Genomic DNA, 13,870 nt, shown 5'->3' on the forward strand with positions numbered 1-13,870 from the left:
TCTCATTCCTCAACACCTTACACAAATGAAAACTGACCGTATTTAATGTTAACATAGTCAGCAGTCCTATTAAAACAAACTTGAAATATCATGTAGTAAAACTGTTTATTTTATAGGATTAGAATGAAGTGCCTATTATTTTCAGTTATTTTAGAAGAAAATGTAGATGACTAAAACAGACTAAATACACTAAAAAATGAGTACTTAAGAGAAGGCAGCAACTCAGAAGAAAAAATAGGAGAAAAGTTTCTTGAGACAGCTAATGAAATGTATACCTATCTTTACATATATGCTATTTAAATGGTATTTTAAAATGTATTATTAAAATGTATTATTCTCTCTTGCTCCTAAAAATACACGTAAGATCAGCACTCATCTAGGAAATGCAGAAGTTCTTCTGGCTTTTTTGTCTCATGGCTACTGCTAAGTTTAAATTCTTACTGCATCTGAAAAACATTACCTGCCTTCCACTTGAAGGCATTCACACTGGTGTCAAGATGCATCAAGATCTTTTGCTGTGCCACCTCCAGTGAAAGGCTGTCAAGGTGAAAACACTACATGTCATCCTAGCTTCCCACGCTACATCCAATTTTCATTTACTCTTAAATTCCCACAGTACCTTGTGACTACTGTATTCCATCAAGGAAATTATTATAATCCATGTTTCCTTTAAAAAATAAAACAAAACAAAACACAGCAAAATAAAGAAATACTGAACTTTTCAGATTGTGCTATCTGTAACCATTTTCAGCAGAAAGGAGACGTGAAAATGAGACATTTCCAATAGATACAGACTACTAATTTACTAATTGCACATGTTCTTGAAGGAAATTTTGCCAGGAATGGAAGACTGGCATCCACCAGTTCCAGTGTCACAGCTGTAGGACTGCTCTTCCCCTTTTCACAGTAGACAGATTTCCCTTTATACATACTTCTTTAAATAACTTACATTGTGTAATCCTCAGACAAGCAAAACTTCCCTTGTTCATGCCTTAGAGGAAACAAAGTTATTAGCATATTATTGCATAAGCATATTTTTCTTCTATTCGGTTTCAGTCTTTCATAAAGCTCTAAAAACAGCTAAATGTAGAATTAAAAATATTGGAATGTGAAGAAATTATTGTTTCAGTAATTTCTACATCCATTAATTGATAGTGTTATGACATATATTTGGGTAGCTACAGAGATACTTAACTCTTTCCATTGATTCTGCACAAAGCTATCCATTTAAAAACCTGCAAAGATCAAACAATTCCTACACTGGTTATGTTAGTCACAGAAAAAACACCACCCCTGAAGCTGATTTCCTGCTTGAGAAACCATAAGGTAATTGCAGAACAAAATATATGTTTTAAGAGGTCCTCCACTTTCAGCAGTTACTGCATTTAAGTGTATCTGATGCATAGCTGCTTGTAAATGTGCATGTCCTGTCACGCTGGGTATTCTGGTTGATGTACGCAGCTAATACTGCTGGATGTGATGATGTAGCATGAGGCACCACAAGCTGCAGCCTTTAATGTAAAAATTTTCAGTTTCAGCTGCTCCAAAGACCATGTATTTGAGTAAAGAGTAGGCAGCTGCTTTTTTTTTTTTTTTTTCCAGTCAACTGTCATCTTTACTAATTCACTTTCCACCTGCTGCTTTTTTAAAAGATTTAAATCCTTCCCACTCTCTTCAAGTCAGTTACCAAGATTCAAACAGGGATAATGTCTGTTATATGACTGACAATGAAAAGAACAATGTGAAAAGAGCAACATGTAACTTGTGGTACACAGCAGACTGGTTTTGTGTTTGGTTTTGTTTGTTTGTTTGTTTTAATTTAGAATACATTAATTGTTATTTATTATTTATTTTCTGGTGATGATGACTTGTAGTTTTCTACTCGTTTTTCAAAGCCAAATGTTCAGTGTATTTTAAGTCCAATATAAACTCAAGTTTTTCTACAATTAAAATTATGATTAATTAATGAAAATAGCTCAGACTTTAACACCCTAAAAATACATTTTCAGAAAACAGCCTAATTATCTTAATTTTCAGCTTCTCAAAGTATTTAGGCAATACTGTGTTCAGTGCTGGTAGGCCTGTGTGATGCTGATTAGAGTTTCATTTCTGAAATATAATAAAAATGGCCTTAAACCCAGACCTTCTAAATGTCCATATTAAAGGTTTCTAAATCTAATCCCCAAGAATTTTGCTTCATACCAGGGCCTGAAGTCAGCTGTATGGCTCTGCCAAGCTGCCCATCTCCTCCCCACTGTTTGAAACCTTTCTGTATGTGAAGAGCTTGAGCACAGGGAGCCAAGTAGAAGTAACTCCATGGTTTGCTGGTCCTGGCTTCCCTTCCATCCCCACTTCACTTGCTGCACCTCTGAAATACAGGCCTGTGATGGAGGGACATGACTGCAGGGGTGGCTCTATCAGCATTACATGGCCAGCCACGAGCCAGGGTACAAAGGCAAGGTGCACACAGGAGAGGAGAAAAGGGATTACAGGGTTTCAGGTGCTGAAAATGATCCCACCAACAGCACCACTGAGACTTGGGCCCCTAAGTTAAATAGGTTTTATAAAGTTGACTTTAATAGTACTTAATCATTAGAAGAAGAACTGTAGGGTTTTAGGAGCTGCTTGAATTTAAATGCCATTTTGACTGATTATCTCAAAATATCTAGGACCTGATGCACAGCAACAGTCAGCACTAAGAATAGCTGGTGTAGTCACTAATGGGCGCCCCCAGAGACCTCGATTTGCCAATCAAGTGCAAAGAAAAATGAAATACCGAGTGACTGGCACTTTTGAAAACAAAGTGCAGATGTAGATTTAAGGTTTTTAATGCTCTGATTCAATCCATTTAAAGATTTTAAAACCTTGTGGGCATGGATATGAAAACGCTTCTCAGCCATTATCATCAGCACTCTCTTGTTTTTCCTGGTTCTTATTGATTATGTGCCTAATGGAGTTGTAAATTAACAGCAACTTCATTAAAATCCTTCTGGCTTTGTACTGTTCTAATATATTTTTATACATATACATTTATAAGCATTTCAATTTAAGCTAAACAGAACTCATAAGATCTTGATGAAACAACTATAGACTTTAATACTGTACAACCATGATTTTATAGAAGTTATAACACAACTTTTGATACCCATATGACTTTTGACGTGCAACTAATATGGTTGTTTACATGCATCAACTTTAGACACCTTCTATCAGTGAAGTCAGGTAAGTTGGTTCATACTACCCAGGTAGAAGCAGAACTTAAGTAGGCTTATTGGCCTAGAAAAATACAACTCTTAGATGAAGATCTTTGTCAAGTGATGTAAAATCTGCACATTGTACAATAAGTAGAGATAAACTAGGATCTTAATTCAGTCTATTGCAAATGTTTTATCATCATGAGGATTTCCCCGTAACAACTAAATTCCTCGTATACTCTTCTTTATATAGCAGCTTTCCTTCTAAAACATCAAAACATCACACAAATGATGTGCCACTCTTGTGAAAATCCATCCTTCTACAAAACTAAGGGTTGACAGCACAACTGGTGTAAATATTTGGTTCGGGTTTTTTTTTAGATGGATTAAAAAAGGCTCCCTTCTTATCCTTTGGATCTTTCAATTATTTATACTTTGCTGGCAGGACAATCCAAAGAGCTTTTAGGGTGATCAAGGCAATAAAGAGCATGTATTACAAGGGGAGATGAAAGAATTGGCTTATATGGAAATTCAGTTGTCTAGAAAGGCATTAGTTAGAGATACCTTTCAGAGACAAAGTATGTATTATTTAGTTTAAGGCTAATAATAGTCAACAGACTAGTATATGTACTTGGTATGAACACACTTAGATTGTAAATTAGAAGAAAATTTTCAACCATCAGGAAATTAAGCTTCCAAAACAGCCTTAAAATAGGAGTAATGGGGTAAATATCCTCACTGGCTTTAGGATGACACCTTTTTACTTTACATAAGAGATTTCATGGTTGCCTATAAAAGGGAACTAGACTGAGTGACTCAAAAAGTAATTTCTAATGCTATGTTTCCAAATTCCACTTCTTTGTTTGAGTGGGGATGGGGCAGAGAAGAATTTAAGTAGAAAAGTGAATCATTAATATGTCAAATTTTAAAAGGAGAAATAAGGTAATGGGTTTATATTCTCAGCCATCTCAACATAAATACAGAGAACAGTAAGTGAATGTACAGGAGTAGGTACCATTGCAAATAAATACAGTAGAGTAAAATTCATGTGGTGGCTTTAAATGCCTGTGAAACACATACCTATACTTTATTGGTCTTGTAGAAAGAAAATTTAATAGTACTTTCCAATTTACATTCAGCCACATTAAGTTTCTATACAGGTGAGCAGGCTTCCTAAATGATACATATTAATGGGGAAAGATAGGGATCTTCTGTAAGGTGATGCAGACCATCTAAAGTGGGGCAGAAATTTGACTTCTGACACAGATGATATGAACAGCCACACAGAAGTCCCTTCTTTATGTCATTGACTGGAGTCTTCTAAATTTGAGACCTAAAATGGAGAGCAGAAATCATTCCAATTTGTTTTCCTAAATAAAATCTGTGATAAATAAAATCCATAAATAAAGAATGCCGCTAGCCTATAGACCTTATTGTGAGAAGGCAGAGCTTTTCAAATGTTTTGCTACTTTATGGGAAGTTGGCCATTTCCAGTATCATCAGATATACTTTAGGAAAGTGGATCCTATCAGTGGATCCAACAACTAAGATGGAACAGTACAACAGCTATGTAATTTAATTTTATTTCTACTTTCTTTTTCAAATTATCTAGATACTAACGCAATTGATTTCCTTAATATAAGTGTTTATGCTGAGCTTGCTTATGTGCCTCTTCAGTAGCATTTCATGCCAATGTTCACTTGCTAGATATTATAAAATACCCAGTAACTGAAGGGAAACAAATTTCAGTCTTATCAGGAATGTCATTCACATCTGTGTCTAGTTGTGTCATCTGATGCATGGATATTGTTTCTCTGCACAAGAAATAATTTTTTTCTTCTTCTTTCTTGTTCCCTATTGGGAAATGAGCCCCTAGGTCCAGAGCTGAGGATGGAATGGAATTTCCACTCTGCAGCATTTCTCTGAAACCACTCTTGGGCTCTGAATCTCTCCTCTGCTGGTAATGGAATCCCACACACAGCCAGTCTATACTAATGATTTTAGTTGCCTCCAACACCACTTATGACTAAGTGCAAAACCCTTTCTTCTACCTCAGTAACCCCTGACACTGCTCAACCACAAGTCTAACAAGATAACCAAGCTTTTTTCTTCTGAGGACTTCTTCACAGTGGAGCTAATTATACGCAAAGACATGAACACTTCCTTTGAGAGGAAGCAATGAGGACATTGTGTCTGTCTGTATGCTCAGGAGCTAAGAGTGCTGCACAAGTATGTGCATCTAAGCTAGCTGGGAGTTCCTTTCAGTATTTTTACAGTCTGAGGGCTGGAACAGGAGAAGATTATAAACTTTAAAAAACTATACATATTCTATTACTTGATAATGTTACATTTTGCAGAATGTCGCCTACTGTTGTCAGAGTACAGGAGCCTACTCTCAGAAATGTGTTCATTTCAAGCCACATTTGAGAAATTTACACATCTGAGAAATTTACAGTATGAGAGTTCTTGTTATGCAAACTCTTAATCAAGAAGAAAGCTTACCTGTTTTTTAGTTGAAAGTTAATAATTCTGTGTCAACATAGTGCAACCCTAGTTCTAGCCACGAGGTCGCTCTACTATGGGTTTGTCCCTCCTCATGTGCAAGAGCTTGCAAAGTTTCTAAGCATTTCTTCACCTCTCATACATTGCAAGGACAAAGGGTGAGTTGCTTCTATGGAGTTGCTTCAGTTTGGGCATTATTGTACCTTCCTAACCCATGTAACTATACTTGGACTTTTTAGTTGGCTAGGCTAGTAAAGATATCTTTTCATTACTTTTACCAATTGATTTTCCTGATCATTTCCCAAAAAACATTCTTTAGATGTTTAGGCTGTCTAGTTTAATCTATTACTTTGTGTAATAGAACATCCAGTGAATGATGGGCATTCTGATTGCCTTGACTGTCTGACAGACTCCTACACCATTGGAAATGCTCTACAAATCCTTTACTTGGCATGTTCTTAAAAGATGCAAAGCTGCACATACACTTCATGAGAATTCCATAGGACTGGTCTTGGATGTAGCAGCATGTTATCTTTCCAAATATTTCAGCAGAGAATCTAAGAATGTCAGTGCGTAGATCTTCACATTCAAAACTGGAGTTAAGAAAGGAAAGGTAACCTCAGCACATTCTTCCCCTTCTCTTCAGTAATGTCTCATGAAACGGGCACCAGAATCACCCTGATAATACCACATTATTGTGTGACAGTGTGCACAGATATGTTGCAGGGCAAGCTCTCAGTAAAAAAGCATATACATATATTAGATTCTAGGGTGCCTAGCAAGGTCTTCATAGTCTTTTATGTACACATATTGAGATGGTTAATACAAACTATGACAACAAACACTGTAGCTTTTTTTGTTTTAAACAAAAAGGCTAAAGCAAATTATTTCACATATCATGAATCAGCCAAGTTCTGAAAACATCCATTGGCATGAGAAGTATTTTGCCAGGGAAATGTACCAGAAACTTAGCATAAGGTGATATAAATAGAAATTTCTACTGAAATTTAAATGAAAAATTGTCATTATTCAGATAAGTGTTTTTCCAGAAAAACCTGGGTTTAGAGGGAAAAAAAAACCACCAAAACAAAACAAAACCAAAAAGCACCAAGTCTCTCTGTCTCCTGGCTGGTGTTTAACTCATTCCTAACTGATAGCCCTTTGGTCTTGTGGACACTGGTATGGATATACCTTTCTCTCTGATTCCTAGTCTTCCAAGCCAAACAGAATTTTGCCGCTTTTGCTCACTGTGGCATGACCAACACAGATGTAGCTTCTGGTTCCCATACTGCTTGTCCAACTTTGTTCCTTGCTTTCTTATCAAGGTGGAGATGAAGATGTCATTGTCCAAAAGGATGTGATATTCACATTATCCAATGACTTGCACTAGTCTGGTAAAGAATAAAGCAGTCTTGCACCTCACCAGTCACATGTAACTTGGACCTAAACCTTGAAAATATTAAAAAAAAAAAAAAAAAAAAGAAAGAATGAGATTTTTAAGATTTTTTTGTGCAGGCCAGGTATTGTGGAAATGTCAATTCTAATCCATCCAATGAGGTGCATATGCTTAAAACAGCAACTCAAACAAAAAATCAGAACTGAGAACTGAGAAAAACAAAGTAGGAACTTACTTCTTTACATTTGTATTTCTACACTCTACATTGTGTATTGATTTACATCTACAAACTCAATTATTTCATCAAATAATGAAAAAAAAATATTAAAATTTGGCAATGTCTAGGAATAATTAAAAAAACAGCCTCCATTTAAAAAGCTTTTTTTTTCTTTTTTTCTGGCAGTTAATTTACAATGTCTCTATTAACATTCGAGTTATTAATGTTCTGATTTACAACCAAACTTATTCTGGATTACACACTACCCTAGTCCAATATTTAATTTAATACTCAATTACTAATGCAATTAACTGTAGTTATACGTAGCCTATTTTTTAACACACCAAGCTTGGAGTATAGGAGATTAGTAATAGATCAAACCCCATCAAATTATGGTATGCAATATGTAAAACATCATATTGTTGATTAGATATTCTTTGTAACTGAATTTTCCAAAGACCCAACAGGAAAAAAAAAAAGAAAAGAAAAGCCATTTTTAGCATAGATATACAAGAATATACATTGAAAGATTTAACTACGTTCGATAGAGAAGAATACTGTTCAGCAGTAACTTTAAGAAAAAATTGTATAAAATTGTATAAATTAATCTCGGTGTTAAATGATCTGAGTTATTACATGTAAAATGACCTCATTAAAGCAATATGACTAAAAGTGGTCATTCTTTTGTCTAAAATTTAATGAATCAACTTAATTAAAATATTCTCTTATTTACTAAGCCACATGGAGTTTCTGGTGTTTTTACTGAAATGCATTAAAATGGTAGACCTGCTGAATTCTTTTTATCTATATATTTTTTCAGCCTAAAATGACCAGACATTACCTTTGTGCAATATATAAACAACAAATATTATTTTCCTTTAAAAATAATAAAATAATTCAGAGAAGTAATAAATGCTTATCCTTTGGTAATCCTTTTAAAAATAGCTTTTAACTAAAAAGAAAACACCTCGCAGGCAAGTGTTATACATTTGGAATGTTCTACTGCTTTCAACAGTCATCCTATTTAATAGCTGAATATTATTCTCCTCTACATAGCAGTGCCTGATCATTTTGCCATATGCTACTGTCTCCTTTTTAAAAGCTCTTTCTCTAATGGCCTTTGACATTTCTTTACAGAACTTTCTGTTCTTTTCCTCTCCTTCCTTTTTAGTTCCTATACATACTCAGGCTGTAAAGGGAACATCTATTTAAGATCTCTTCAGAGCCTAAGGATATGTATACTTCATTGGGCCAATGCTGAGTGACATAGTTTCTTTAATCAACCATTACAAAGCTCAGAAACACTGCCGATAACTTCCAAAACTTTAAATACTTATCTATAGTAATCTCTGAAAATGGCTTCTTCCAAATCATTACCTCTTTGCACTGCTGCTGAAAGGTATGTAGTAGAAATTGTCTCTTGAATATGTAGTTAAATATTGAATGCAAGGCTCCCTAAAAAGGCTTTTTTTCTGTGTCAAATATATAATTACATTTTTCTGGAGAGGGTGAAAGTAGATCAAAATAGGAGGATATATTGTCTAGTCTTTTCTTGTCTTATTTTTTGACATCTTGTAAGAAAACAATATTCAGGCCCGTGCATTATATCATGCACTCAGCAAGAAATGCACCTAATTGGTTTTGACATTCACCCAAAAGCAAGACAGAGGTCCAGTTCCCTGGTCTTTCATCTGAATGCTTTTGTATATATTAGTGTGGAAATCAGAATACAGATTACTACTTTAGCAGGTTACAGTATAAGGCTGATTTTTTAAATTGAATTTTTTAAGTGTTACTTATATGCTTAGGTGGCTAAATTTAAAGTAATCAGTGAACACAGCTCAGAGAGTTGTGGTCAGCGGGGCTGAGGCCCGTGACTAGTAGTGTCCCCCAGAGGTCAGTGCTGGGTCCAGTCCTGTTCAATATATTCATTGACAAGCTAGACAAAGGAACGGAATACACCCTCAGCAAATTCTCTGATGATACAAAACTAGGTGGATTGGCTGACAGGCCAGAAGGCTATGCTGCAATCCAGTGTGACCTGGACAGGTTGGAGGGTGGGGCAGGGAGAAACCTAGTGAAATTCAACAAGGTCAGGTGTTGAGTACTCTACCTGGGGAAAAACAATCCCATGCACCAGTACAGGTTAGGGGCTGACCTGCTGGAAAGCAGCTCTGGGGAAAAAAAACCTGGGAGTCATGGTGGACAACAGGCTGACCATGAGCCGACAATGTGCCCTTGCAACCAAGAGGGCCAATGCCATCCTAGAGTGCACTAAGAAGAGGGTGGCCAGCAGGCCAAGGGAGGTTATCCTCCCCCTCTATTCTGCCCTGGTGAGGCCTTGCCTGGAGTACTGTGTGCAGTTCTGGGCTCCCCAGTTCAAGAGGGACAAGGAGCTGCTGGAGAGAGTCTAGCACAAGGCCACTAAGATGATTAAGGGTCTAGAGCATCTACCATATGGGGAAATGCTGAGAATGCTGGGTCTTGTTCAGCTTAGAGAAAAGGAGTCTGAGGGGGGATCTCATTAATACTTATAAATATCTAAAGGGCGGGTGTCAGGAGGATGGGGTCAGACTCTTCTCAGTGGTGCCCAGGTAGTGGTCTCAAACTGGTACACATGAGGTTTAACCTAAATATTAGAAAATACTTTTTTACTCTGAGGGTAACAGAGCACTGGAACCAGTTGCCCAGCGAAGTTGTGGAGTCTCCATCCCTGGTGTCATGGTTTGGGCCTAATAGGAGAACAAAGAACCAACCATATGGTCGCTCACTCAGCTTCACCTCACACACACACACACACACACACTGGGATGGGGAGGACAAAGGCCAACTAGAAGCTCATGAGTCAAGACAAAGGGCAAGAAGGGTTCTTCACCAACTAAGGTCACAGCCAAAACAGACTCGACTTGAGGAAAAATAACAATTTAATTTACCACTAATCAAATTCTCACAGGACACAGACAAACCAAAAAGCACTGCTTACATATGTTACTCCCACCCCTCCCTTTTTCCCAGACCCAAATCACTTTGTTCCCCATTTCTCTCCCTCCTTCCCCCCAGTGGTACAGGGGGACAGAGGATGGGGTTTAGAGTCACTTCACACTCTGGTGGTTCCTGCTGCTCCTTCCTCTTCAGGAAGAATGATTCCTTACAGTCCTCCCCTTCTTTCCCATGGGGTCCCTCCCGTGGGAGAGAGTCCTCCATGAACCTCTCCTTCATGAGTCCTTCCCATGAGATCAGGAGCAAGCTGCTCTAGTTCAGGCTTCCCACAGAGTCATGGGCTGCTTCAGCACAGGCTTCCTACAGAGTCACGGATTGCTTGGAGAACAGTCACCTCCCCTGGTGCAGGGTCTTCCACAGCTGCGTAATCCAAGTCCACTGGCAGCAAACACAAGTTCTGCCCTCCTGGTGTCTTCAGGGAATGTTCCACCACATTCCTCCATGAATGCAGGGGGACAGCCTGCCATCTCATAATAGGTTGCAGGGAAAGCTCTGCTTGGGCACCTTCTTCCCCCTTTTCCTCACCAGCCTTGGGATCTTCACCCCGGCATTGCCTTTCACCTCTCCAGCACAGCTCTTTATTACTGCTTCCTCTGCTCAGGTTTTATATCAGTTCTTTCACATGTTAATCGCTGAGGCGCATCTATTGTCTGTCTGATGGCTCCTTGGCTGGTTTTGGAGCTGGGGTAGCTCTTTAGCTTCTTACAAGAGCCACCCATTGGGCCCTTCTCCCCCTACCAAAAATACCACCAAACCAATCCAAACCAGCATACATGGAGACATTCAAAACCTTCCTGGCCATGTTCCTATGTATTCTGCTCAAAGGGACCCTGCTCTACTAGGGGTGTTGGACTAGATGATCTCTAGAGATCCCTTCCAACCCCTACCATTCTGTGATTCTGTGAATTGAGGAGATTACAATGTACAGAACTGTTTAGGCACAGACTTGGGTAAGAAATCTCAATTGTGCCACTAAGCACATATGGCATACCACCTCAGTAGAAGGGCCATATAGTTCCTTCCTTCTCCTCTACTGTCATGTTGTTTCCATCTATTCTTTAAAGAGTGCATAATTTATTTGTTTACATATGAAGGGACACATTTATGACTTCTTAAAAGACAGGAAAACTCTCCCACAGGAGTAGGAGAGCGTGGAAGAGAAAGAAGTGAAACCAAAGCATTATTTCTAATAGGATAAATTTTGCATTTAGAACCAATGCCTTTTACAATAAGAAATGTGGTTTTGTCTTCTCTACTCAGTGATGCATGCCGCACTGAACTTTACTCCCTTCTCTTCCTCAACTAATTTGTTCAATGAGTTAAATATAATGCTTGATTGTCAAATTTCTTAAAAAAAGTGTCTAGACTTATTTGTCAGGTGTTACATGCCATACAAACATCTGCTATAAAAACGTAAATTTTTCATGACACTTTTCTTACTGGCCTAGTGTTCACTTCATAGGGACCCTTGTTTGCACTTGTAGCTAGACTGAGAGGAAAACAAGTTAAGTTTTCATCTTGTGGATTTACTATTTGAAATACAGGTGGTTTTCATTTACAGAAAAGCCTGGTTTGAGAATGGGACTTCAGCTGTCACTCATTTAGAATTCAACTTTCATTATCTATTTCCTTTTATTTTATTTATTTGTAAGGTTTCCCCATTTTCAAACCAGAAACAAGTGCTTTCTAAAGCACAAACCTAGGCTATTCTAGATGTCACAATGTTGTAGCATATAGCATTTACATGTAAGTTAGATTAGTTTGGTTAATTAACTCATATTAAATCCATCTGTCACAGGTGCTTTTTTTTCAGACTCAATATAAGACAACAGATGAGTTAGCAAGTAAGTTGGTGAGCAAAATTTGAATGGACAAAACATAAAAAAATTTGCAAGACTGATTCACCTTTAAGCAGTCATTCCCAGTTTCCATAATTAAAGTAACTTGAAGGGCCATTCTTCATGAAAATATGGGCACTTGCCTTAAATTATATCTATGAGAAGCATATGCAAAACCAAATAAAATTGTTTTACTATAATTAACCCAACTGCTAAAATTTCCAGTGTTCACCTTCTCTTTGTAAGCAATGGTATTAAAAGCAGAATGACCCCCTTGGTTAAAGCATATGACAAAACAGAATACTGTAACATTTAGTTCATGAACAAAACATAGAATACTGTAACATTAAGTTCATGAACACAAAAATTCTGGCTTAAATCCAATACTTCAATAAATATCAGAAAAAAAGCACTTCTTAAATATCTGTGAACAACCTGCAGCACTTCATAGTGTAAGAAAAGTTCTGGTCTGACTATTCAGGAATTCTGACTAAATAGAAACTACTTGCACATGACTGAGACAGTTGAAGAAACTGGTATCTTATGATGAGATTAATACTCTGGTTTTTTGTCAGATTTTACAAAATCACTACCTGACAGGCACAAAGATTTCTCAGAAGTGCACTTTAAAAACACCTATCATATCACAGATTTTAGAAGCCTACATTCAGCTGTGTTAAAATGACACAGCAGACCATGTAAGGACAGAGTAAAACCACAGCTAAAACACAATATTCCTGCTTTTTTTTTTTTTTTAAGTAGGGTAGTAAGTGCAATGCTTACAGGGTTAGCATTTTGTAAGTGTTACGACACTTATAATTTTCCATAACAAGAACTTACTTTTTCTTCTTTCTAACTAGCAAACTGCAACTATTTGACCTGAAATTCTTCATGCCACTGTTTTCCACTAGCTGTGTATTTCTGTAATTTTCAGCTACCACAATGAACCATCTCTGAAAGTAAAATTAAGAGAAAATACATTGCATTGTCTGTGTTAAATAATAGACTTCATTATACTGAGAAGATTAAATAATAAGATCAACTTATGCACAGTAACAGCGGTATAAAAAATATTTTCATGCTTTGTTAAATTCATTGAGATGGTGGTGTGGATTTGCCTGCCCTGATTGAAACTTGATAATTTTTGTAATGACTACAGCCACTTTTACCAAACAGCAATTCACAGCTGAACTCTTTTGTCTGCCTAGGCAATGGTCACTCATCTAAGTGTCCAACACAGACAATTCAGGTTGATTGCTCCTGGACTCATGAGGAACCGCGTGTTTCCCTTCTAGGTTAAGTCAGAGCAACAGTTTGTAAGTCATCCTGTGAACAGGAGGACTTAACTGTGTATGTTGGAAAAAAATAAAATGTGCACAAAAAAGGCAGTTGGCTGACTTAGTTCACAACATAGTCCCACAGTCAGCTGTAGAGGTACAAGGCAGGGGACATGACTGCAGCACTGGAGTAATGAATGTCCAGGCATGGGAAAGACAAATGCCTCGGACTGGCATTACCACCAAAGCCCTGTATAGTGGAATTAGAGCCTGTGGGGACTACCCTCTACCCCAAAATTCAGGGGGATAATAACAGTAACTGGTAGAGCAGCTAACAAATTATACTAACTCAGCCATATTGTCTTGTGAAGTCCTTTGCATAAGTTGCGTAACAGCACCATTTCAGTTTCAATGCTTAAAAGTCACCTTGAAATAAAACATTGCTT

General features: G+C 37.4%; 1 long non-coding RNA gene across 1 annotated transcript in view; it reads right to left on the reverse strand.

Annotated features, from left to right (window-relative positions):
- Positions 1-3,070: 3,070 nt before the first annotated feature.
- The window catches only part of LOC127385166 (uncharacterized), a 30,284-nt gene continuing 19,484 nt past the window's right edge, over positions 3,071-13,870 (reverse strand). The window contains exons 2-3 of the long non-coding RNA XR_007889610.1: positions 6,888-7,145; positions 3,071-4,527 (exon numbers count right to left, since the gene is read on the reverse strand). This is a non-coding gene — a long non-coding RNA (uncharacterized LOC127385166). The remainder of the gene's footprint in view (positions 4,528-6,887; positions 7,146-13,870) is intronic.

This window comes from Apus apus, chromosome 5, assembly GCF_020740795.1.
Source record: "Apus apus isolate bApuApu2 chromosome 5, bApuApu2.pri.cur, whole genome shotgun sequence".
In the NCBI taxonomy this organism is placed as follows: domain Eukaryota; kingdom Metazoa; phylum Chordata; class Aves; order Apodiformes; family Apodidae; genus Apus; species Apus apus.